Source organism: Mustela nivalis, assembly GCF_964662115.1.
Source record: "Mustela nivalis genome assembly, chromosome: 8".
NCBI classification, from domain to species: domain Eukaryota; kingdom Metazoa; phylum Chordata; class Mammalia; order Carnivora; family Mustelidae; genus Mustela; species Mustela nivalis.
In genome coordinates this window covers 70,679,947-70,703,298 of record NC_139027.1, presented here as the reverse complement: position 1 = coordinate 70,703,298, position 23,352 = coordinate 70,679,947, and the positions used below count along the sequence as shown (strand labels likewise).

General features: G+C 36.9%; 1 protein-coding gene across 35 annotated transcripts in view; it reads right to left on the bottom strand.

The window, feature by feature from the left end:
* NRXN1 (neurexin 1) overlaps positions 1-23,352 on the bottom strand; it is a 1,174,729-nt gene that overhangs the window by 67,201 nt on the left and 1,084,176 nt on the right. The window lies entirely within an intron of this gene.

The following is a 23,352-nucleotide window of genomic DNA, read 5'->3' as shown; positions in this document are numbered from 1 at the left end:
ATTGTCTTGGACCAAGCTCAAATGCTAGTCTTTCCTGTAGCCTTCCCAAAACCCCTAGGCAGAATTAGTCATTATTCCCACTGTGTTCCCATAGTACTTTGTAATAATATCAATTTTAGCACTTATCTAAGAGTTGTGTTTGTTGTAGTTTGCATATTTCCTTTTCTGCTTCTTAGATGATTAGTAGCTCCATGGTTGAGCTTTTGTCTACTACTTCTTTGGAGCCTTAGCCTCTAGCACAGGCCTGGGCACATATTACACATTCAATAAATGGTTATTATTTGAAGAAACAAATGAATGAATGAATGGTTAAATGTGATGGACAAGCTCAAGTCTCTTCCTGTGTCCCTTTTACCTATTCTATTATGGGCCCACCCAGCCCTAAGAACATTTGTATTATTGTAGTTCTGTTTTGTAATATTTATGTATTTTTTATATTTACCTATTTTGTAGGTCTATGTTTTTATATTTTTACTAATCTACTTTTGGGGCCTTGTTGGCATCATTCTGTGACATGTTGTGAATCAACTCTTTGAATACTTAGGTAATGACTTTTGGGTACACCAGAGTCAGAAAATGTTTCCTTGTAGCTCAAAATGAAGTACTTTTTATGGATGAAATGTTAGGGTTAGAGAACTGGATTAACAACCACCTGTGCAGGCTGTGGCATGCACATGGGCCCACTACAGACAGAATACAAATTTAAAAATAGCCCCTGATAATGAATTACTTAATAACACAGAATCAGTAATTATTCTTATATATCACTTTATGAATTTCATCAAATTTCAACATACGCATTCTCATTTTATCCTTAACAAAAACCTGGTAAGAAATACACACAAAGCAAGTATATCATAACCAAAATTTGACAGATAAGAAATATAATGCATAGAAATGTGACTGGCAAGTGAAAAAAAACCAGAGCCAGTATTCACATATTTTGAACCACATTTTAGCTCTCATTCTAATAAAGTCATTAGATCTTGCTGAATTTTGTTATTTAGCCAAACTGAGAAAATGAGCTTAAGCAGTAAAAACTTGACTGGTGATTTTAAAACAAACTAACAACTTTGCTGGCACCAGAAACATTTTTTCTAAACTGGTGCTTATGAATAATTCATTAGAAAAATAAATAATATCAGAAGACTCTTATTAAAATCAATGGCAGATGGAAGGAGGGGTCTGCTTTCGTTCCTACCTGGTAGTTTCTAGATCTTATGCCCAGGAAAGCAAAATAGTAGATCATTCACTCACTGTCATTCAATCCAACTAAAACGTATCACAGCCTAACTAGATTTAAAAAAATGTGGAGGGAAAAAAGAAGAGTCCATCACCAAGAGTACACACACACACACCCCACTACAGGAACTTACATATGTAACAGAAATGATATTCCATAGTAAACATTCTGAAAGTTCAAGGACAAAGGATGACTCCTAGGTCCATATGTTATATTGAGTTCCATGTGTCTATCCAAGGAACTAAGCGAGGGGATTCAGACTTCATTTCTTATTTTGTGATTTTGTACTTAATCTCCCTATGCTGGAGTGTCCTAGTCTATGAAATAAAGAGACTTAATCACTTTTGCCAATCAAATGCATGTAACATGTCACCCCAGGGAAAGGGGTAAAAACATGGGCAGTGAAATTAGGTCTGATTCCATGTCCTAACTATGGGATTCAGATCAGTCAGTTAGCTCAACCTTCCCAGGGCACAGCTTCTTCATCCATAAACTGAGAGAAATGGCAATACATAGCTTTTGAAGTTTTCCATAAGGTATAATTGAGATAATATAGAATACTTAGGAAAACTGCTACCTATTCGATGGCCAATAAATAGTAGCAATCATCATTAACTATTAAGATGAAGAAGTTGCTGCTAGGCACTGCATGGACTATTTCAATTCTAGGATTCTACATAATTTATTTTTGACATGGCTCACTCAACTATGAAAATAATTAGTGTTCTATATTTAATAAAGGCCACAGGCTTTGGCAAGATAAATGTTGTTTTTAGAATTTTTTTAAAATTATGCAGTTTCAGACAAAGCCTGGGTAAGATGCTACATTTTATTTCACCATGTACTAGACTTTGCCCATTCTAGAAAATGCTAGGCTTTATTGTAATCATCAGTTGTATGTGGACTCCAGTTCGATCAGTCAAAACCAATGAAATCATTAGTGTGCACTGCATTTCATCATTTCCATAAATGCCTTTAACTGCCTTAAAGATCCTCAACTTCATCCCCACTCTGACAAGCATGAAGAACGGAGTACACAGGTGGGACACACGTCCAGGCACATTCCCAGCAGGCTGCTACAGCCTTATACTTTCGAGAATTCACTAAAAAAGGCATTCTGGAATATAAGTGAGTGTGAAGCTACCTCAGACAGTTTGGATTCTACTCCGCCTTTTAAAACAACAACAACAAAATATTCACTCACCTTAGAAGTTAAACCATTATTATTAATACATTATTTAAAACATATCTTACATCTGACTGGGACATACCAATTTTTCACTCTTAAAAATCATTAATGACTCCAAAAAATCTTCTGTTTATATAGATTATATCTATGAATATTTACTCTTACAAATTATAAGTAAATAAATGTTAAATATTAACTCATTATAAAATAACAAAAATAAATCCATTACATGTTAGTAAAAATAACATAAATTTAAAAAATAACTATTGGAATGCCTTGGCGGCATTGTTGGTTAAGTGTCCCACTCTTCATTTCAGCTCAGGTCTTGATCTCTGGGTCATGAAATCAAGCCCCATATTGGGCTCCACACTCACTGAGAGTGAACAAGAAGCTCCACAATCTTGTTCACTCTCAGTAAATAAATGTCTTAAAAAAAATAAAAAATAACTATTTAAAAAAATTTTGAGGAGCATAGCATTGTGTCACACTTTTGTAAATCCTTTAAATGGTGCTTAATAGAAGATACCTGGGAGCAAATATCTTTCTACATTCAATCTGTTACAAAATCACATGTCAATCAATCTCTAATTTTAATTTGATCGTATCCTTGGGAGAAAATGAGAATGAAAATGGCAAATAAAATCTTAGTATTATGAAAGTCATTTTGACTTCACTGAAAAGGTCTTACAGATAGAAGTTCCCTGGACTATATTTTGAGAATCAGTGCTCTAAAGTTTTTTTGTAATATTCATTCACTACATTCATCATTACATTTTAGTATTTAATTTATAGGTATGTGCTCTTCTTGTTTCCCTGCTTGCAAGCTTCCTGATGGAGAAAACAATGTCTCAGATACCATTTACAGCATGGAACCACAGTATAGCATCAACATGTAAAATGTGATTAACTGATTGACTGACTGATGAAACTTATGATGCCGATAGTCCCTTTAATGACCTTAAAATATGTCCTAGAGTAGCATTTGTACATTTTGTCAAATTATGAACCCATTATGTCAACATTCGATTTAAACAGAAGAAGCTAATTTTATCTGAATTTATTCCAGATGCAATGAAGTTGTTTTCCTAGGCAGCACCTATGACTTTAGAAGAGAAATATGACATAAGAAGCCAGAATTCTAGGGAAGCTATTATTACATTTTTTTTCTCCTGTAAAAACTATCCCGGCACGTCATGCAGACAATATTTCAAGGTTTAATAAATTTGTATATTTAGTTGTATTTTCATGATTATAGAACAATTGAAAACTAATGACATGGAAAGAAATGTCAGTTTGTTGATCTGAAGCTAGAGTTTCACACCTCAATGAATGAAAAGAAAAAAACAGCGACAAATGTCATTATTATTTTTATTTGTTCTTCTTGAAAATCAGGTCCTTTGCGAGACACCCACATAGTAACTCAGAGATGAAACAGTTACCCATTTATCCCTGCTGAATTGTTGCAAAGTGGGATGGCTGGCAAAATATATATTAAAGAATGAAACAGTCTTCTTAAATTAAAGGCTTTATTACATAATAAATAATTTCTTTGACTCTTACAAATTCATTCTATTATTTCCAAATATGCGGAAACCCATGGAGAGAGACCTAGCACCTGCCATTGCTTTGGTAATCAGATAATTGTTTAGACTATTCTATAATAAAAGCAGCACATTCTATTAAAAAAATACTTTTCCCTCCTAAAAACTGGGTAAATAAAATAGCTGCTGGATTAGGGAATAAAAATAGGATTCACCCTTCTGAGTTGACTTTCCCTTTGTCCTAAGTCATAAGACAGGAAATATGCTAGTTGTTTTTTGTTTTCAGATGAGTTCTGCATTATTTAAACTCATGGCTGAATGGCAAAACATGAGGCCTTCCTTTGTGCAAGTAGGGTTTGGTGCAATTTAGTGGCTTGGCAAATAGGATTCTCTTAGATATTTTATCCTAAACTAATTTTGCTCTTGACCCACCCACATAGGTAGAAAAAAGAACTCCAAAGCCTGCCTATCCTATCTATTCAACACTTATAATGTGCTGACATGACAGGATACAAGCAAATCTGAGAAGCAAGGGATAAGGGGGAGATTTATGGATGATTAATATCTGAACTTTAAAACATAAATGTCTGAAATTATAACAACTGAAAAATGTTAGTTGATGTAATTATGTGCCACTACAACAGAGTTAACAAAAAACAAACAAACAAAAACCAATTAAACCATATTGCAAATGCTGAAGCTAAATTTAGAACAGACTAATTTAGAGAGTAAAACTATCATCAACTGAAAACTATCCAAAAGAAATGAGGTAGGAATTCCTACTATCTGTTCATAAGCATGTTCAGTGGACAGTCAGAAACACTGTCCAGCAGAATATTGCAATATTGCACCCAGACTCTGATTACTCAGTCCAACTTTAAGTGACTGTAATTGTATACTATTCTGATTTTAAATGCTAAGATTATTTAAATCTTCATAAACTGGGAGGTAGCTCTTAATCACATTGTGAAAATCCAATTTCAATGGCTTGTGTGCCATTAGCTTATAAAAAACAAATGAAACCAGGGCACCTAGGCAGCTTAGTTAAGCATCGGCTCAAGTCATGATCCCAAAGTCCTGGGATTGAGCTCTGGGTCATGATCCCTGTTCAGTGAGGAATCTGCTTCTCTCTCTTTCTTTGCCCTCTGCTCTTCCCCCCACTCATGTTCTCTTTTTTTCTCTCTCTCAAATAAATAAATAATCTTTAAAAAAAAAAAAGGCAAATAAAGACTTGCATTTGTGGTTCAGGTGGCAATCCATTAAATGGAACCTTGGGGCCAAGGATCTGTATGTGAAAATCACCTTGTTTTATTAAACCTCCATATAAAAAAGACCAAATAGGTGTTGGGTCTACAAAATGGCGAACCCACTTGGGATACTGTAGTGAATAAAACAATAAGGCCCTTGCTCCAAAGGAATTCATCTTCTAGATAGAAAATGTCAGAAAACCAAGAGCCAACCAACAAACCACTGTCACTGCCCTCTAGCCAGAGACCACTATGAACATAATGTTAATTGAACAAGTTGGGTTTATTAACTGTTGGAGCAAGGGATAGCATGCACTAAGGGCAACAATGGAGCTTTCAGTAAGGTGGTATTAGAAAAGACTTATTGAAGACTTTGGGTTTCGCTAGGTGATTTGGGGAAGAGTTTAAGAAAGCAGGTCTTTATTGTGGATAGGAGGCTATCAGGAAATGGAGGAAATTTTATGACTGATTGGGCATCTCTATAAATCTTATCTGTAACAAGAACAAATGAGAGTGAGGGTAAAGCTATGATTGGTAGATAAGTAACAGTTATTCATTTTACCAAGAGATGGTTTGATATGTTGTGGGTTTTATATCACTTTTTGAACAAAATAATCATGTGACCATAATCATGGTCTCAGAGTGACTTTGTCTCGTGTTGGTGTTCTCTGAGATTGCTTCTCTCCAATAGGCAAGTAACACAGTCTACCCGTGAGTGCCCAGCCAGCTTCTAATGACACTGATGCTCACTGTAGGGGTTAGACCAGCAACCAGATATCAGGAGAAGCTCTTCTCTACCAACCACCTAACTGGCCAAGCAATACAGAGACAAATTTTTAAAAATCAAAGGATGATTACACAGGGTAAAAGGGAAGACCTTTTTATATTGGGTGTTCATGGAAAGCTTCTTGGACTAGAACAAACAGAAAAAGCTAAAATATGACTACCTGGGGAGAGAGGGTTCATGTTCCATAGAACAACTATGCCAAGGTCCAAAGGTTGGAAGGGATTTGTATAATCTGAGGGACAAAGGAAAGACAGTTTGACCCAAGTATCGCCGGTGAGAAAATGAGAAGGCAGGGGAAAGAGCCAGACGGGAGAGGTAGGGAGCGGAGAGAGCTTATTCTGAGTGTAATGGGAAATCAGGGGAGGTATTAAGAGAAGAATAATTATATAATTTTATTTGCATATTTAAAAGATCAGTTGTATAGTCAATGGAAAAATCGATCCTGGGGTTGCGGAGTAGATGAGAAGCTGAGGTGCAAGTTAAGAGGTTTTGCAGTGTAGACCAGAGGGGACAGTGGCTTGTGTTGGTGATGGTGGAGATGTGTAGAGGGGACTTTTGGGAGTCAGTGTTGTGAGGCTTACTGATGGGTTAATTTGAGAGGTGAGGAGCGGGAAGGAACAGATGAAGGACAATTTTACTCTGTATTGGGTTCTTGATGTCGCTGATAATCTTATTCATTCATGTCATTCTTAAATCCTGATTCAGAGAGGGCACAGGATGTTAAATGAAATAATCTATGTTGTGGCAAATACTGGCACAAGTAACAAGCTTCAGAACTGTCTACATTTATTAACTCGCATTTGAGGTTTGATTCCTAATTCTCTCTATTGATTTGTAGGTAATTCGGGGGTAACAAAGTACAAAATAACCCAGGTCTAGACAGAACAACTCAATCAAGTCAATAATGTCATAAATTAGTACTAAGTATGTCTTCTACCTACTTAGTAAATATATACAGAAGATAGATAGATTTGGAGACATTTAAAAAAAAATAATGGGCAAATTACTTATCACTGCAGATAAAAAATCTCACTGATGCTGAATGTCGTCCCTGAACACCTGTGATAGAGGGTTTAACCTTGCTTTCTTAACTCATGAGAATGGTCCATTTGCTTGTCTGAAAGTGGTCTTAGAAAAACTGGCTGGGAAGGTATTTCAAGTCAAACTTTGAAACTCACAAGGCCATCAGATGGCATCTCTAATTTCTTCCCTTCTACTCAAAGAGCATTCTCTCAGGGACAATGCAGCTGGATAATGAAGCATGGGAAATAAATGCTACTTCTCCAGAATCACATTGGGCTCCTTCCCTTTCTCTCACAAGGGGAGTCCCTGAGTAAGCAGTAAAGAAGGAGAGTATGGGAGCACTTCTTAGAAATGCCTCTGGAGGCTCAGAGCTGGAACCCAGACTTTCTTTCCAGTATGATGGAACACACACTCCAACAGAGAAGCCTGGGCCTCTCTGGCATGCTTTCTCATTGTGGGACCCAACAGTTCAAAATACTATTCTGCGAAGGCAGAATTTGTTAAGGAGTATCAACAGGAGGTTTCTTTGTCTATTGACTTGTCTGATGCAAGAGGACCTATAGAAAGACAAAGGCAGTCTATTGTAGAGGCTTCGTGTGGGAAGGACCTTGTAAGGCACTAGAGGGGTAGCTTCAATCCATAGACAACATCACACCTAGTACAACACCAGATTAGCCAAAATTATTTACTGCATTCAAGCCACTTAGACTACTGAAGGTTAAAGTATACTTAAACTACACAGGTGAGAGCTGCTGGGAAAAATACGAATATTACGATCTAGTCATGGGTACCTCAAGTCACGTAAATCATTCCAGTTAAGGGAACTACTTCGAGGAAACAAAGCCAGAATTCAGTCCTCCTGAGGCCTGGAGGCAAACTCCCAACCATCACCATGACTCCCTCAGCCCGTCATGCTCATTCACAATTATTTGATGATATGAGCAAACCACAAACTACTCTACTTTGTGTAAGGCAAAAGGTGAGAGTGAATTTCTAGAAGTTAATAAACAGGTTAGCAGTTTTCTTTCACTCTGCTCAGAGTACCATGGAAAAAAATCGCTGAAGTGTAAAAAAAACAGGATTCTGTCACACTGCTGTCTCACATCCAAAGTTGTGGGAGAATGAAATATTGACATATTTATGTGTAGTTCTCATAATTTCACCCAACTCAGAAAAATGACTGAAATCCTCCTGGGGAACATGAAAACACCTGGGCAAGGGAGAGAAAATGATCATTCTTTCCAATCTCCTTCGCACCTTTCTTATAGCTAAGGATACACATTTCTTGCAGTGATTGAAGAGGGTGGTAACATCTGTCAAATCTGTAAAATCAAGACATGAAACTCATTTTTAAGGTCTCAGTAGAGGAGAAAAATGAGAGAAAGTTACCTTGTAATTTCTGCCAATTAGATATTCAGGAATAACTAAGTGAAATGCATGCTTAAAAAAAAAAAAAAAAACCTTACTTGACTTTATAAAAATTGAATTTCCACATTTTAATAATATTGTCATCTGTAATTATAGGAGGGTTGAAATTTTATTTCCACTTTTCTCAGTCCTAAGTTGGTCTTTTGAGAGAAAATAAAACCTTAAATGTAATAATGCTAGTACTTTTCATATTATTTTCAACAATCAGTAGACTGGAAAGAAAAGAAAGGAAAGGAAATAACCTGTATTTCACATATGGACAGCACCACGCTGTAGAGTTTCTTATTAAAAAAAAGAGAGAGTCTGAGTGCATGTTCCCTGGGTCTCATGACTCTGCCAAAATGACAGGGTGATTTCTATAAATTCATTAATCCTTTCAAAAAAATATTTACTGACCACCCCTAGGGGGCAATGATCTACATAGGGAGCTGGGAGTGGGGTAGGGGTAAGCATGATGTACAACTATAAATGAGATGTACGATATGCCCTTGAGCACCGCATGGTCTAGAAGGGGAAAAGACTTACTGTTTCCTACCTTGAACTAAAACTATTTGTGTTTGAGTTGTGAAAAGCAAAGATAAATATTGTGAAATTTAGAGAAGGGAGAAATCACTTCTTACAATGAAGAAGCAGGGAAGAATTCTAGAAGTAGATATAACTGGCTTTTTCTAGAAAAACATGGGAACTATTTGGACATGTACAGAAGGTGGAAGGATATTTTCCTGGAAAAGCAAAACATGAGCAAAGACATAAAGAAAGAAAGCATGGTGGACCAAAAGATGGTTCTGTTCACCTGAACTGAGAAGACAGTAACTAGAAGGATGGATTGGTGATTTATAGCATGTGGTAAATTAAACGATGGTCACTTAAAGATGTCCACATCTTAACCCCTGGAATCTGTAACGATGTTACCTACGTGGCATAAAAGGACTTTGCAGATGTAATTAAACTGATGATCTTGAGCTGGGGGAGATTATCCTGGACTATCCAAGCAGGCTCAGTGTAATCACAAGGGTCATTATAAGTGAAAGAGGGAATCAGGATCAGAGGAGATGTGATGAGGAAAGCATAGGTCAGAGTGATGGAAAAAGCGGCCAGTGGCTATGAGCCAAGGAATGTAGGTAACTTCTAGAAACTGCAAAAGGCAAGGTAACAGGTTCTCCCCTAGAGCATTCAGAAGGAATGCAGCCTTGACAACCCACTTTAGACTTCTGACTTCTAAAACTATAAGATAATGCATCTGTCTTGTTTTAAGCTACTACGTTTACAGTAATTTGTTACAGTAGCAATAGGTAAATAATATAAAGTAGAAAACTTTGAATATACTATATTACAGCATCAATAATGGTTTGTCCAACCCTTCTTGATGGTCCCATAAGATTTATTCTTCTTTTATTTTAAGACTTATGTTGCATTTTTATTTTTTAAACTATATTTACCTATCTTCCCTGAGTCACCTAAAGAACAAAAGTACTATTAACAAAATATAGAAAACTCATGAAGAGAAAAATATTTGAGAGCAAGATGTGGAAACCTTTTGTGAACATAGTACATTTGAAATGTCAGTGGGTCAATATAGTGGGTGGACAGTTAGAAATAAAAATTCATGCCTCCTACTAAGAGATAAATCTGCATAATTCTCAGAAGCAATTGCTAAAATTTACTATTATAGCTCAAATAGAATCATCGAAGTGTGGCTATTGACCACTGGGAAAATTTAAGTGATGTGTATTCATAAAAAGGGAATTATTTAGTCAGATATTTTGACAATGGTTGTTGGAAGAAGTGATTTTATAGCATTATTAGATAGAATGTCATCATTTTAACTAGTTTGTGATTATCCATAACCAAAGTATAAGGCAATCTACTATAGAGAAATTCAGGGATAGAGAAAAAGACCTTCTAAAGAAAGCTACTTCACCCATAAGTTCCTTGGTTTCTGAAATATCTTTAACAGGACATTAATCATTCAACTATACAAATATTTATGAGTACTTACTAGGGCAAGGAAGGGAGGATCTTTATTCATTTTGTTACCAAACACAATGTTTGCGAAGCTTACTCTCTCTTTTCAGTATAAACTTGTGTACTTTCTCAAAGCACCATAAAATTAGAGAAAACTGCCCTAAATTACTTCTTTCCCAAGCGTATATAAGGTTTTGTTCTCCCAAAATTGCACATAGGCTATCATTATCTTACAGGCTGTTCCTAGGGTTCATCTCTGCAGACCATAGGGACCCAGAGGACAGTGCATGCCTGGGAGCCTGAGGAAGCTCCAGAATGGGGCTGCAGAGGGAACTCCAGATAGGGAGGGAAAGCAGGGAAAGGAGACTTAATACAAGGATAATGAAAACAAACTGTGCCTATTTCAAGTTGTGGGTTGGCCCAGATTACCACCACTTCAGGGATTTTATAAAATGCTACTGCATGGCTTTTGCAAAAAGATAGCCTGGTCAGCAGAGTGGGATGAACTCTATATACAGAAATGCCATGATGTTTAGCTGGTAAGCAGAAATTTCAGGGGCAAGAGGACACTCTGGTCTCCATTCTTCTGTCCCAAGGTGCAAACCTCCCAGGTCAAGCAAGTAAGTAAAGGCAGGGCAGGATTAAAACCTTTCCTGCCCTAGGCTCTGCAAAGATGATGCTGTGTCCCTTCTAAGCCAGGGCCCAACACAACACCGTGGAACTATATTTACAAGGCATTCCACAAATGATGCCTCTGGAGTTTCATGAAATATTATGTCCTCTACAACCCCTGAAGTTATGCAGTAAGAGCAAACACGTCCACCATGTGGAATTCTTACATAACACACACATTTTTAAAATTATAAGATAGGTACATAGATTCCCTCCAAAATGCGTAATTTCCCATAATATGTACTTGGCTGACTTTTTGTGGCAATATCAAACTTTTTCCAAAAATATTTTTTGGGACCATCCAGTTTTTTATTTTTGTTTTACTTTTTAAAATATTTTACTTATTTATTTGAGAGAGGGAATATAAGCAGGAAGAGAGGCAGAGAAGCAGACTCCTTACTGGGCCAGGAGCCCAACGCAGGGCTTGATCCCTGGACCCTGGGATCATGACTTGATCCAAAGGCAGACGCTTAACCAACAGAGCCACCCAGGCATACCTGAGAACATTCAATTTTTTAACACCCAAAGCACATGTTAATTGAAGCATGCCTCTTCAAGGAACAATTCAAAGGGAAAATGAACTAATTTTTGCTAAAAGCCATTCTGAAACATTATTCACTTTCCTACCCTCTTAATCAAAGGACAATGAATGTAATTTGGCCTTTTTAAAAAAATATATAATGACCTGGGTTTCATTATTACGAGTAATAATTATTCTCTGAGATACAGAGAATCCCTTAGGAATTGTTGAGGTATATTGAACTTCTTTCTTACACTTGAAGTGGCCTGACTTTTTTTTTTTTAATTTTGAGTAAGTTATTTATAAATTGTCTTGGGCCTTTCTTACTGGTATGATATACACTGGTTGCCTTTTCTTATCATTCTCATTGTAGTCAGTCTGCCTGCTTCCATCAGCTCCTATCCAATCATGTGGGATTTTCCCAACGTGTCAAAGCTTAGGGAAATTATCTTGCAGTGGGTTATCAGATCAATGCTTTTCAAACCCTAATGTGCAACAAGTCACTCTGGGGTCTTGTTAAAGTGCAGATTTTGATTCATCAATTTTGGGATAGGTACTAAAATTCTGTGTGTCTAACTGGCTCCCAGGTGATCCCCAGGCTATTGGTCCTTCAAACATACTCTGAGTAGCAAAACATTAGGTAATCACTTCTCCTCCTTCTTCTTCTTCTTCTCCTCCTCCTCCTCCTTCTTCTTCTTTTCTTTTTTTAAAGAATTGTGTCTAAAGGCAAAGTAGTTCTGAGGAAGGGATTAAAGACTACTCTGCCATAAATAAGTTCTAAAAATGTAAACATGGACTTTACATTTGCTCTAGCCCTAATGATTTTCTTTACCATCTCTTGGTCCCACCACAAAAACCATATCCCTCTTCTCTACACTAGCATAGACTTTTAATTTCTGCCTCTCTTATAGAATTTATTTTTTTATAAGTTGTTATTTAGATAAATCAAATACTAAATTAGAAGAAGGCCAAGTCTTATATATCTGTATATTCTTTAGAATTATGCCTTGCCCCAAAACAGTCTTTGAATAAATATACAGATTGAAGAACTAAGGACTATTAGGTTTTTTCATATAATTTCAGATTCTTTATTGTGTGAATGTGTTAAATAAGTAATCAAAAAAATGAAGCAATATTATACCCAAATACACCCATGTTCAGTTCTAGTAAACTGTTAGGAAAATAGAGTTTGTTTTCAGACTTCTTGCCTCTTTGTGCTAAAGATATCCCTTTCTAGTTTCCCTCTCTCTACATACATAACTAATAAAACACATACACACAAATCTGAATATATATCATCTTTATATTCTATAGCTTTAAAAATCCTCTCTGAAGAAAGAGTCTGCAATTGATTTATACTAAAATGTAAATGACTGACTCTAGCTTCAAGTACTATTTCATACCTCCACACTAAGGGGCATTTAAACATTGTAACAGAACACAAACAAAATGGAATAAAGCCATTAAAGAAGGGGCACCTGGGTGGCTCACTGGGTTCAATCCTCTGCCTTCAGCTTGGGTCATGATCCCAGGGTCCTGGGATCAAGCTTCACTTGTGGGGGAGGGTGTCTCTGCTCAGGGAGGGCCTGCTTCCTCCTGCTCTCTGCCTGCCTCTCTGCCTACTTGTGATCTCTGTCTGTCAAATAAAATAAATAAAATCTTTAAAAAAAAAAGCCATTAAAGAAGACTTTGGGGCTCTTAATTATAAAGCAAAAGACAGATTTCAATAAGGGCCTCTGTGTGCCCCCCACATCATGTTATATTATCAGTGAATTTCTCCTAACTGAGTAATTGCTAACCAATGGCTTTCCTACACCTGGACTATAAAGTCTTTTTGTAGTGATAAACTGCTCTTAGCCTGATGGACCAAAGTATACAGAAAGTACCCACTAAAAGTGCAAACTACAGAACCAGTCAAGGCTAAAGGAGGACAAACACAAAAATCAATTTGGCAGTTCATTTGAATCTACATTGCACTTTTTTCCAAGGGCAGAGAGGATTTATCATTTAAGTAGAAAGAGAATAAAACAAAATCCCAATTTCCATTAAACATCTGCATAATGAAAAGAAATGGAAATTGTCTAAATAAAGATGATTCAAGTATCTAAGTCATAGTGTCAGTGAAAGCAGACATCCTGCTAGCTTTTGGGTTAATATGATGCAATATCTATTTTACTAATTTAATCTAGCACATCAGTCTGTTACCCCACACCTTTAATTAAATCAATGTTTACCTCCATGGAATTCTGAATGGAATCAATAACAGACACTCAGAAGGGAAAGATAAGGCATAAAATAAGACAGAAACATAATTTGGAGAGATTTATATGAAGCCTCTTTGTACCAATATATTCTGAAATAATAGGACGTAAGAAAAAAATAACTCTAGATGATATTACACAAAGTCTAGAGGTTTTCTCCTAATCACGGGATATCAGTGTGATGAAACACACACCAAGGGGGTAAGGATCTGCTTTTTCTGGCCCTGCAAACTGTTCCCTGTGAAAATGACTGGAATTCAGCTTAAAAATCTGAGCATAAAACTGGCAAGCAAGACCCTCTGGGGCACCAGATGAGCTCTGACAGAATGTTCTGCAGACAGCTACAAAATGAAGTTCCTACATTTGCTTTCTTGGTCATCCAGGGGTTGCTCAATTGTGAAAGTCAGACAATAGACCCCAGTTTCAGATAGATAAAAATCATAAAATTTTATTTTTTCCCCCAAAACAAAACAAATCCAGTAAGTCAGCACATTCTCCTGAAAAGGAAAGAGAGAAGACCTGGACTAGTTTGGTAATGCCCTATCAGCTGGAGACCGCAGTTGTAATAAGCCTGAGCTTTTGAGTCAGAGGGAACTGGATTTGAGCCCCAACCCAAGAATGCATGTCCAAACTATTTAATCACTTCTAATTTGAGTGTTCTCATCATAAAATGTGGATGGTAATATCTATTTTATAGAGAGGGTATAAGTAAAATGTTATTTATGGATTGTTTAGCAAAATGACCACTCAATAAATAGCATTTATTACCACTTCCATGGGAGGCAACCATATTCAAGCATTAATTTTATGGTCTCTCTTGGCTTGTCTGAAAATTAAAGGGGATGAATTGGATGTATACTAAAGTTGTATAATCACCAGAAGCTTAAATGAATTAAAATAGGTAAAGCACTTAGCCGGTACTGTAACAAAGTAAGCTGTTATCACAGAGACATGTGTAACAAGTTAAAAAGATGGACCCGGCAGTCAGGTCATCTGTACTCATATTCCTATTCTACCTGTGACCAGCTGTGTGCTTTGGATAATAAACAGCTTGAACTTTCTGCTCAGTTTTCTTACCTATAAATTGATGATAACAATAATAATACTTACTGGAAAGGCATGAAAATTAAGTAAGATAATAGATGGAAATAAAATACTAGTACATACAAACTTCTATCTAGGTATGAACATGTAATTTTAAGTATTAACATGTAATTTTCTCTTCTTTTCTAGCACATACATACTGTTACAAGAGACCTCACAGCGATCTCCAACAATTTCTGCCTTGTGATGGCCACAACTTTTTATAATGTCCTCCCCTTAAGTGTAGATAGGATCCATGACTGGCTTCCAGATACTATAAAATGGTGATGGGTCCCACCCTTGATTAAGTTATGTTACAAAGTCTTAGGAGACTGGAGTGGTAGACTTTCCGGTCTGCCTTGAAAAAGCAAGCTGCTACAATGTGAATATGAACTGCTTCTGAAAGGGTCACATGGCGGGGAACTGATGTAGCCTCTAAGGACTGAGGGCCCTGGTCTCCAACCACAAGGAACTGAATTCTGCTGTTCCAGTAGCTGTGTAAGCTTGGAGGAGGATCCTAAGACCCAGAAAGTAATACAGCCAAACTGACACTGTGTTGCAGTCTTGTGAGAGCCTGGGTCTTTGGGACTCCTGACCCACAGAAATGATAAGATAATAAACACGCATTGTTTTAAACCTAGAAATGTGTTATAATTTGTTAACAGCAATAACAAACCAACACACATACTTCCATGTAAAATTCTCAGAGAAGAATGGGAAGGTGGGGTTCAGTGCTCTGGTGTCACTTTTCTGATATTTGTTTGTACTAAGCAACATGGGTCCAGGGTTAGTTGTCAGCTGGACAGACTTGGCCTGGCCAAAGCCATAGTGAAGTTTATCTTTGTAAAATACATTGAGGACAGAAAGATCTACCTCTGATTTATATTCTTCCTCTAGGATATATTGTAGCTTCTGGCCTTTATAAATGGCAAAAGTATCAGAATGTCAGTGATGTTTGTTTTTCTAGCTTCAGATTCAAGTTCAGAATTTTTAGCAAAAAGGTATGAACTAAGAAGCCTTTCTGAGGTTGGGATTGTGAGATTGAGATATGTGATTTTTTTTTTTTTTTAGATTTTTATTTATTTATTTGACAGACAGAGATCAGAGAAGCAGGTTCCCTGCAGAGCAGAAAGCCCGAGGTGGGGTTCAATCCCAGGACTCTAGGATCATGACCTGAGCTGAAGGCAGAGACTTTAACCCACTGAGCCACCCAGGTGCCCCTGTGATTTTTTTTTTTTTTTAATGTAAAAGTTGAGTGTGTTTTGTTGACAGAGCTCACCCTGAATATTACTGGCTTTTTTATTAGTTCCTCCCCTCCTTCCATCATTTGTCCATTCCACTCTGTCTGCCATTCCAGAGAACCAGACTAGCAGTTAACAGATTCATGTATCAGTTGAGGCCTGGCTTACACTTGGTGGTTTCACTACAAGTAATCCAGAAAGTTAGCCCAACTCTGTCCTACTGACCTAAAAGGGATGGGATGGGGAAGAACTGAATAATAAATGAAAATTCATTTCTGGGGGAAGATTTAGAAAAGCAGGACAAATTAAAAGTGGTGATACTACATAATAGCCTGGAAAGAACTCAGACCTGTACCCCTGGGGATAAAAATATATGTTTATAAAAAATAAAAAATTAAAAAAACATAGCCTGGAAAGTACAAAAAATATAGTCAAACATTTTAAGGGCCTCAAGTTCTTTACCATATCAGAAACTATTTCACCTTGCCCATTCCAAAGGATGAATATGCTTATGATTTAGAGTTTGGTTCAAGAGATTGATGGGACTTAAAAACTGGACAGAAAGTTTTCCTCTCTTAGTGTCTTATATAAAAGCAGTGACTTTTTAGGGGTGCCTGGGTAGCTTAGTTGGTTAAGCATCTGACTCTTGGTTTCAGCTCAGGCCATGATCTCATGGGTCTTGAGATTAAGTTCTACATTGGGGTCCACAGTCAGCAGAGAGTCTGCTTGAAGATTCTCTCCCCATCCCCTTTCTCCAACTCACACACACAATCTTTTAGAAAAGGCAGTGGTTCTCTGAATTGTTGGGTGGGGTTCTGAGGCTCAGTGGAAGAGACTACTCTTAATTATCTATCAATATCTGCTACGGGCATAGGAGGGGCTAAGTGACTGGGGTGGCATGCAAGCTATATAGCTCCTGACTGTAATTTCAGTCCAACTGTTTTAATTTATGTATGAGAGCACAAAAGCATGGGGAAGAGAAATCGCTTGTTGAGACTGTATAGCTATCTGCTTTCAACTTTGGAATATAATCACAAAAGGCGATTCATACATTTGTTTATTCCTGTTAAACATCTATATTCATAATGCCAACCACGAATTTATGCAAGTTCAAAAGGACGGTTTATTTCTCAAATTCATGGTGTCTCTATTACATTGTGCCAGTATGAGGAAATGAGTGTCTAATCTTGTCAATGTAATATTTATTCTCAATCCCTGTAATATTGTTTCATCCTGATTTGAAAGTTGATAAAATCTGTTGGCAACCTCCTTGAAGCTGCAAAGTAGTTATCCAAAACAATAATTTGCAAAGTGTTCAATCTAAATGTGCACGGGCCATTCGTGAAAACTGATGTGCTTTTTTGCACTCTTAGGTTTAAAGCAATTTCCCTACAGTCTATTGTAAGTCTATTGTAAACTTTAAAAATTATTTATTACCTTTTTACATCCTTGTTTTTAAATTTACAAACCAAAATACGGCCATTTTTCAAGATCACATCTGAAATAGGTAATATTTCCAATATCCCTTGAGGAGCTATAGTAAGAAATGATGAGCAATTCTATAAGGTATTTCTAGACATAAAATAAGAGTATGTATGTTTATGTTCTTCTAGATAGAATATGAAACCTGGAACAGTTTGCTTTCCTTGACTCACAGGTGTCCCATCTCGTTTTGAAATACTTGTTGATAAAATCTAGAGATTTGGAGAGCTAGAAATGTATAATTTGAAACAATATAATACTTATTGTTCTGAGGTATGAGAAAAGAGCTACAGGCGGCATGAAAGGCATGGTGAACTTAAGGAGGCCAAACAGGGAATTTCCAGAGGAAACTGTTTAGTTGGCAGGGTGGCAGAGATAAGAGACAGAGTTGGACACAGGCAGGGGCTGGGTCAGAGTGGGCCTTGTAGTTCATTTTAAGGAATCCATATAACTTAAACATCTTATGTGGGACAATGACAGGGTCAGAAGGACACTTCAGATAAACCCTTGACCTGAAGGAAGATTTGTGTTTTATGATTCTATGATAATAAAATATTTCTTTTACTCCAAAGCATTTGTCAGTCTCAAAACCTACAAGAACATATGTGCAAAAGTTAAGACATATTTGTAAAAAAGAATATGGAAGATTCTTTGGTATTCTCTGGTGTCATTCTGTACAAAGTATTGTTTTGTTTTGTTTTGTTTCTGTTTCTGTTTTCAGATCTGTTTTTGTTTTCTAGTAGGCAGATTATTTTTTCTGGTTAGAGGATGGAATGTTGTACTTTTGGAGTCTTTTAACCATTCCTAATTTAGGCTATTTGGCATATCAAAACAGTACGGCTTGCAAAAGTTGGATTATAATACCAAATTTTGCCTCATTCATTTAGATTTTTCTCTCTGAAAATTCAGAATTATTCAAAGCCATCTCTTCTTTGCCCTCCCTTCCCACCTCCCATTGCCTCTCAAATCAACAACCTGAAGAACAGATTGGGTTAACACACAGTAGTTTGTAACAGTAATGTAGCTAATTTGACACTATGAATTATAATCCAGGTAGAGAATGTTAGGTGTGTTTTATCGCTCAAACACCATGGCAGATTATTTATACTCATTTCTTATTATGTGAATCTAGTTTAAGTGCAAAAAAAGACAAAGGGAGGAAAAAGCTATTGCTCATCTTCTTGCTAAGTTCTAGAAACCTTTTCTGAATTGTATAGATCCACAGCATGAAGAGCTGATTGTTCAAACATGGCATCATGAGGGGACCACTGTTAAAAATAACAGTGGGCAGTCGGATGCCCTACAGCCAGATGATAATCCACAGTAACCAATGGAATCCCAGATATTTCACAAAAACACTACTTTTTTCATATCTCAGTATTGAATGTTTTTTGTGTATTTATTATGCCTGCTGCACAAAAAAAGACATAGGAATTAACAATCAATAAATCATATTCTTATTAAATGTTAGATAAAATAATCCTCATAACATAACTACCCACCGTGAAAAGATAGTAGGAAACTGGCAGGAAGGAACCGTAATGTTAATACAGCCATATGCTATGGAGAACAAAAAATATGGTATACTGCAGGGAGCAGAAGAGACAGACTTTTCTACATGTGTTAAATCTTGATTCCTACGACTTGAGAGGATGGGAACGTACTTTACCTCCAAAATGGCTCTACACCCTTTTCCCCTTTTACCAATCCAACTCTTATCTTCAGGCCATTAGTAGCACTGCCTAACTCTTCTCCTGTGAGAATCTACTCATGGTGTCCAATGCCTTTGGATTTCATACTTCTGAATCTATCATTCATTCACTCTTCACCAGTATTACCTTTCAAAATCCAGTGCAAATAACTTTACATCACTGCTAAAATCAAAATGAACAGCAACAAGAAGTACACTGTTTGAGAGCTTCCCATTATCCAGGGAATTAAAATCTAACTCCTTCCATGGAGTATCCAATATTTTCAAAGCATCTGTCCTAGATTACTCCCATCCTTATTTTCTACTATTCCCTGAATTCTAATTATCCTGTGTCTGCACCAAATCCTACAGTTCTCTAAAACCCTGTATATGTTCCCAACTATAGACCTTTGTTCCAGCCAAAGCCTCTCCTTGTGATGCTTTCCCCTAATTTGCCACCTGAGGAAAATTTACTGCCCATCCACTGTAGTACTTATTTTTTAAATCACAGTTTGACTTGTTAGTTTTATTGGAATCTATTTTGTATTGAAGAGAGCTTCTCAAAAGTATTACCTACCACTATCTCCTGTGCTATTGAAATAACACAATAAATATATATTGAATGAATATGGAATTATACCTTACTTGTCTTTGTGCCTCACCACTGACTAGCATTGCTCTTACACCTAATGGATTCTCAGTAAGTGCTAATGTACATAGACCTTCCTCTGTCCATTTCACTTTGACATCCATCTTCTCCATTCAGAACCCTCACATTCAATCAGTGGCCAAATCCCGTTGATTCAGCAATGTTCCTCTTGCCTACGCCACATTCCCACTGCCATTACCCTATTTCTAATTTTCATTACTTCTTTCTTGAATTACTGCAATTGTCTCCTTAGTGATCGCTCAGCTTCCAGTCTTTCCCCTCTTACATCATTTTACAACCAGCTGGTGGAGTCATTTCCCCAAAGCACAGCTGTAATAATTCCACTCCCTGGGTTGGAAAATATCAGTGGCTCTCCAGTGCCTGCAGACAGGTCTAGACCCCTTAGCAGGTTGTCTACCATCTGCCCATGATGTCTTTGCAAACTTCTGTTATGTGTTCCCCTTTTACACATCCCACACACCACTCTAATCCCATTCTTTGCCATACCCTGAACCTTAGTACAGATTCTCTCCTCTTGGTTTCTTAGGTTACTCTTTTCTTCATCTCAACCTGTCAACATGCCCATCTCTCCAAAGAAAATGGATACAATGCCCTCTGGCACACTTCGGTTCTTCAAGTACCTAATCTCGGACTTTTTGCTCATACAGCATATTGACTGTATCACCAATAATATGCAAATATAATATACTAATCCCATTTCATTGTTACTTGTGTACAAAACCCTACTGTTGGCTCATAATTCTCTCCAGGGATAAATCATATTTTGTTTACCTTTGTTTCTGAGGTTGGGCTTTATGTAGTGTATATAATAAAGATTTAATAAAAGTTTATTAACTCTGTTAGAAAAGACAAAACTTCCTTACATTCAGAATGGTTAACAATAGAATATGCTGCCTTGAGGACTAAAAATTTTTGAGTAGAGCCTAGATGATCATCTATGAAGAGCACTGAAGAAAATTTTATGCTAGGGAAGGTGGCAGAACTATATGACTTTCACGGTGACTTACAACTTTAAATTTCTGTGCTATCAAGGGATCAAAACTGTGTAATATGCTTTAAATGCAAAATGAAAGTAAAAATCCAAGAAGGGCATCATGAGAACCCCTGATTTAGAGTTGGTTGGTCAGAAACACAAGCGACAACTTGGATTTGCAACTGGCATCTGAAGATGTGGGGGGAGGGGAGGAGAAGCAGTCTCCTGAGCTTTTAAACTGTGGAATTTGACATTAACTCCAGGTAAATAGTGTCAGGAATTGATTTGTAGGACTTCCAGTGGGTGTCTGCAGAGAAATGGGGCGTTGCTTGGATGGAAAGCCTACACATTCCGTGTCATGAGTGAACTGCTGTGCTGAGAGCCTAGTAGAAAGGAGCACAGGAATTCTCCATCTTAACTTCCCAGCAAGTCATTTTGGACTTTGGTATGAAACTTGGATGCTGAACCCAAGAAGCCTATCAAGGACCATCTGATGAGAGATTCACTCATCTGCTTTAAATCTGTATAACCATCAGTGGGAGAGCAACAAAGAGCATTTATGCATGAAGACACTTGATCTATGGATTTCTGAAGTATACAGACATCCCCTAAATAAAAGGATCAATATTTTACATTGCCCTGACCATACATGAGGTTTTCTAAGTGACTTGGAACAGAATGACATATCTGTCAAACAAGAGTCATTGGAGGGGAAAGGAAACTTACTACTTCAGGACTGGGGTTTTCTTTTGGTGCTAATAATGAAAAGAATATGATATTACTTGGACACTTTTACTATCTGAAGCAATCTGGTTGCTCTACATTATAGGAACCATAATTGTCACTAGGGGGTATGTATATGGTTCAGGGAGGGTGTTGCCAATTTTAATAAGAAAGTTTTCAAGCAGATACATGAATTTCTTCATAGTAGATTGATGCCATAAAATATCTCTGGAAGCTAGCAAATCACCATGAGTCAGAAAGCTCAGGATGGTCTCAATTAATGATCCTATAGTTCTCAACTATTTTTTTTCCCCAAAAGATCAATTAATAACTTAGAGTTCAGCTGAAAGTCTTCTTAGAAAATTTTTGCATTTATGACAATAACCAGATATGTTTGGCCATGATCTATCTACCTCACGTGCAGACTTTTATGAGCTCAAGGAAGTCACCATGGCCAGGAGAACTATCATAGTTCTCAATGATCCCTTGCCATGCGTGGAGGTTTGGTAATTCTGACAGAATCTCTGCAATCAGTCACAGAGCACTGGAGGTTCTCACTAAAGACAGGAGATCAATAAGAATCACTAGGATTAGACTCAATGAACATTAAAGATGGAGGGCATCATAGAAATCATTAAACAACGCCCTCCACTGGGCAGGCATAGCAAGAATACAGCTAGTTTGGGACAAAGGTCTTCTGACCCCTGGTCCTCTGCTGTTTACACTGAAACATCTATTTCCCTGCTGAACTACTCTTTTCTCACACAGACCTTAACATCATCACACCAGTTCCAAAAGATGCAAATTTCTGTTAGTACCATAACAGAAAAGTCTTCACATTTTTAACTTAAAATCATTATCAGGCTAGGATCACCCTCAAATCTCCAAATCTCTAATTCAGTCAAGAGCCATGGTACCATGGAAGCACAAAGCATTAAAAAAACAGAAACAAAAATAATAAAAAAGCTTGTTTGAAATGCATTTGCTGGAGGAGAGTACCCCACCTTGATTTTAATGAATCTCAGAGTAGGTACAAGCAGTCCTTCATGGCTTTCATATGAGTTCCCTGCACAGACTCCTTCCTTTAATAGTGCAAAAATGGTTTCAAGAATTTTATGCCTGCATGGAGAAAATTGCTATTGTGCACAATTAGCATATTTACTAAGGTTTGTCATTACTTTTAGTAATTAAAATCGTACAAAGAGAGAGACAGATCCAATTCGAGAAAATTACACAGTATAGTAATACAATCATAATGGTCGCTTGACAATTATTAAAATACACCAAATTCTTCTTTACAGTAAAAGTATTCACCAGAGTAGCTTCTGAATAAGATCATTGCAGTGCTTTCTATTTAAATATGTTTCTCTGCACAGAAAATTACAATTACATTTGCATAAGTACTATAATCAATCTAGAATTATGACTTAAATTTTTATTCTCCAAATCACTGTTCTTTCTAAGACATCAGGAGCTTTGAGGCATAATCTGGGTTTGTGGACCATTATTTTAATTTGTAATGGGATTAAGTATATTTTTTGCACTCTCTACATGAATCAGTTATACCAGGGACAGAGTAGGCAATACAACTATACTGTGAAATTTACTTATTTC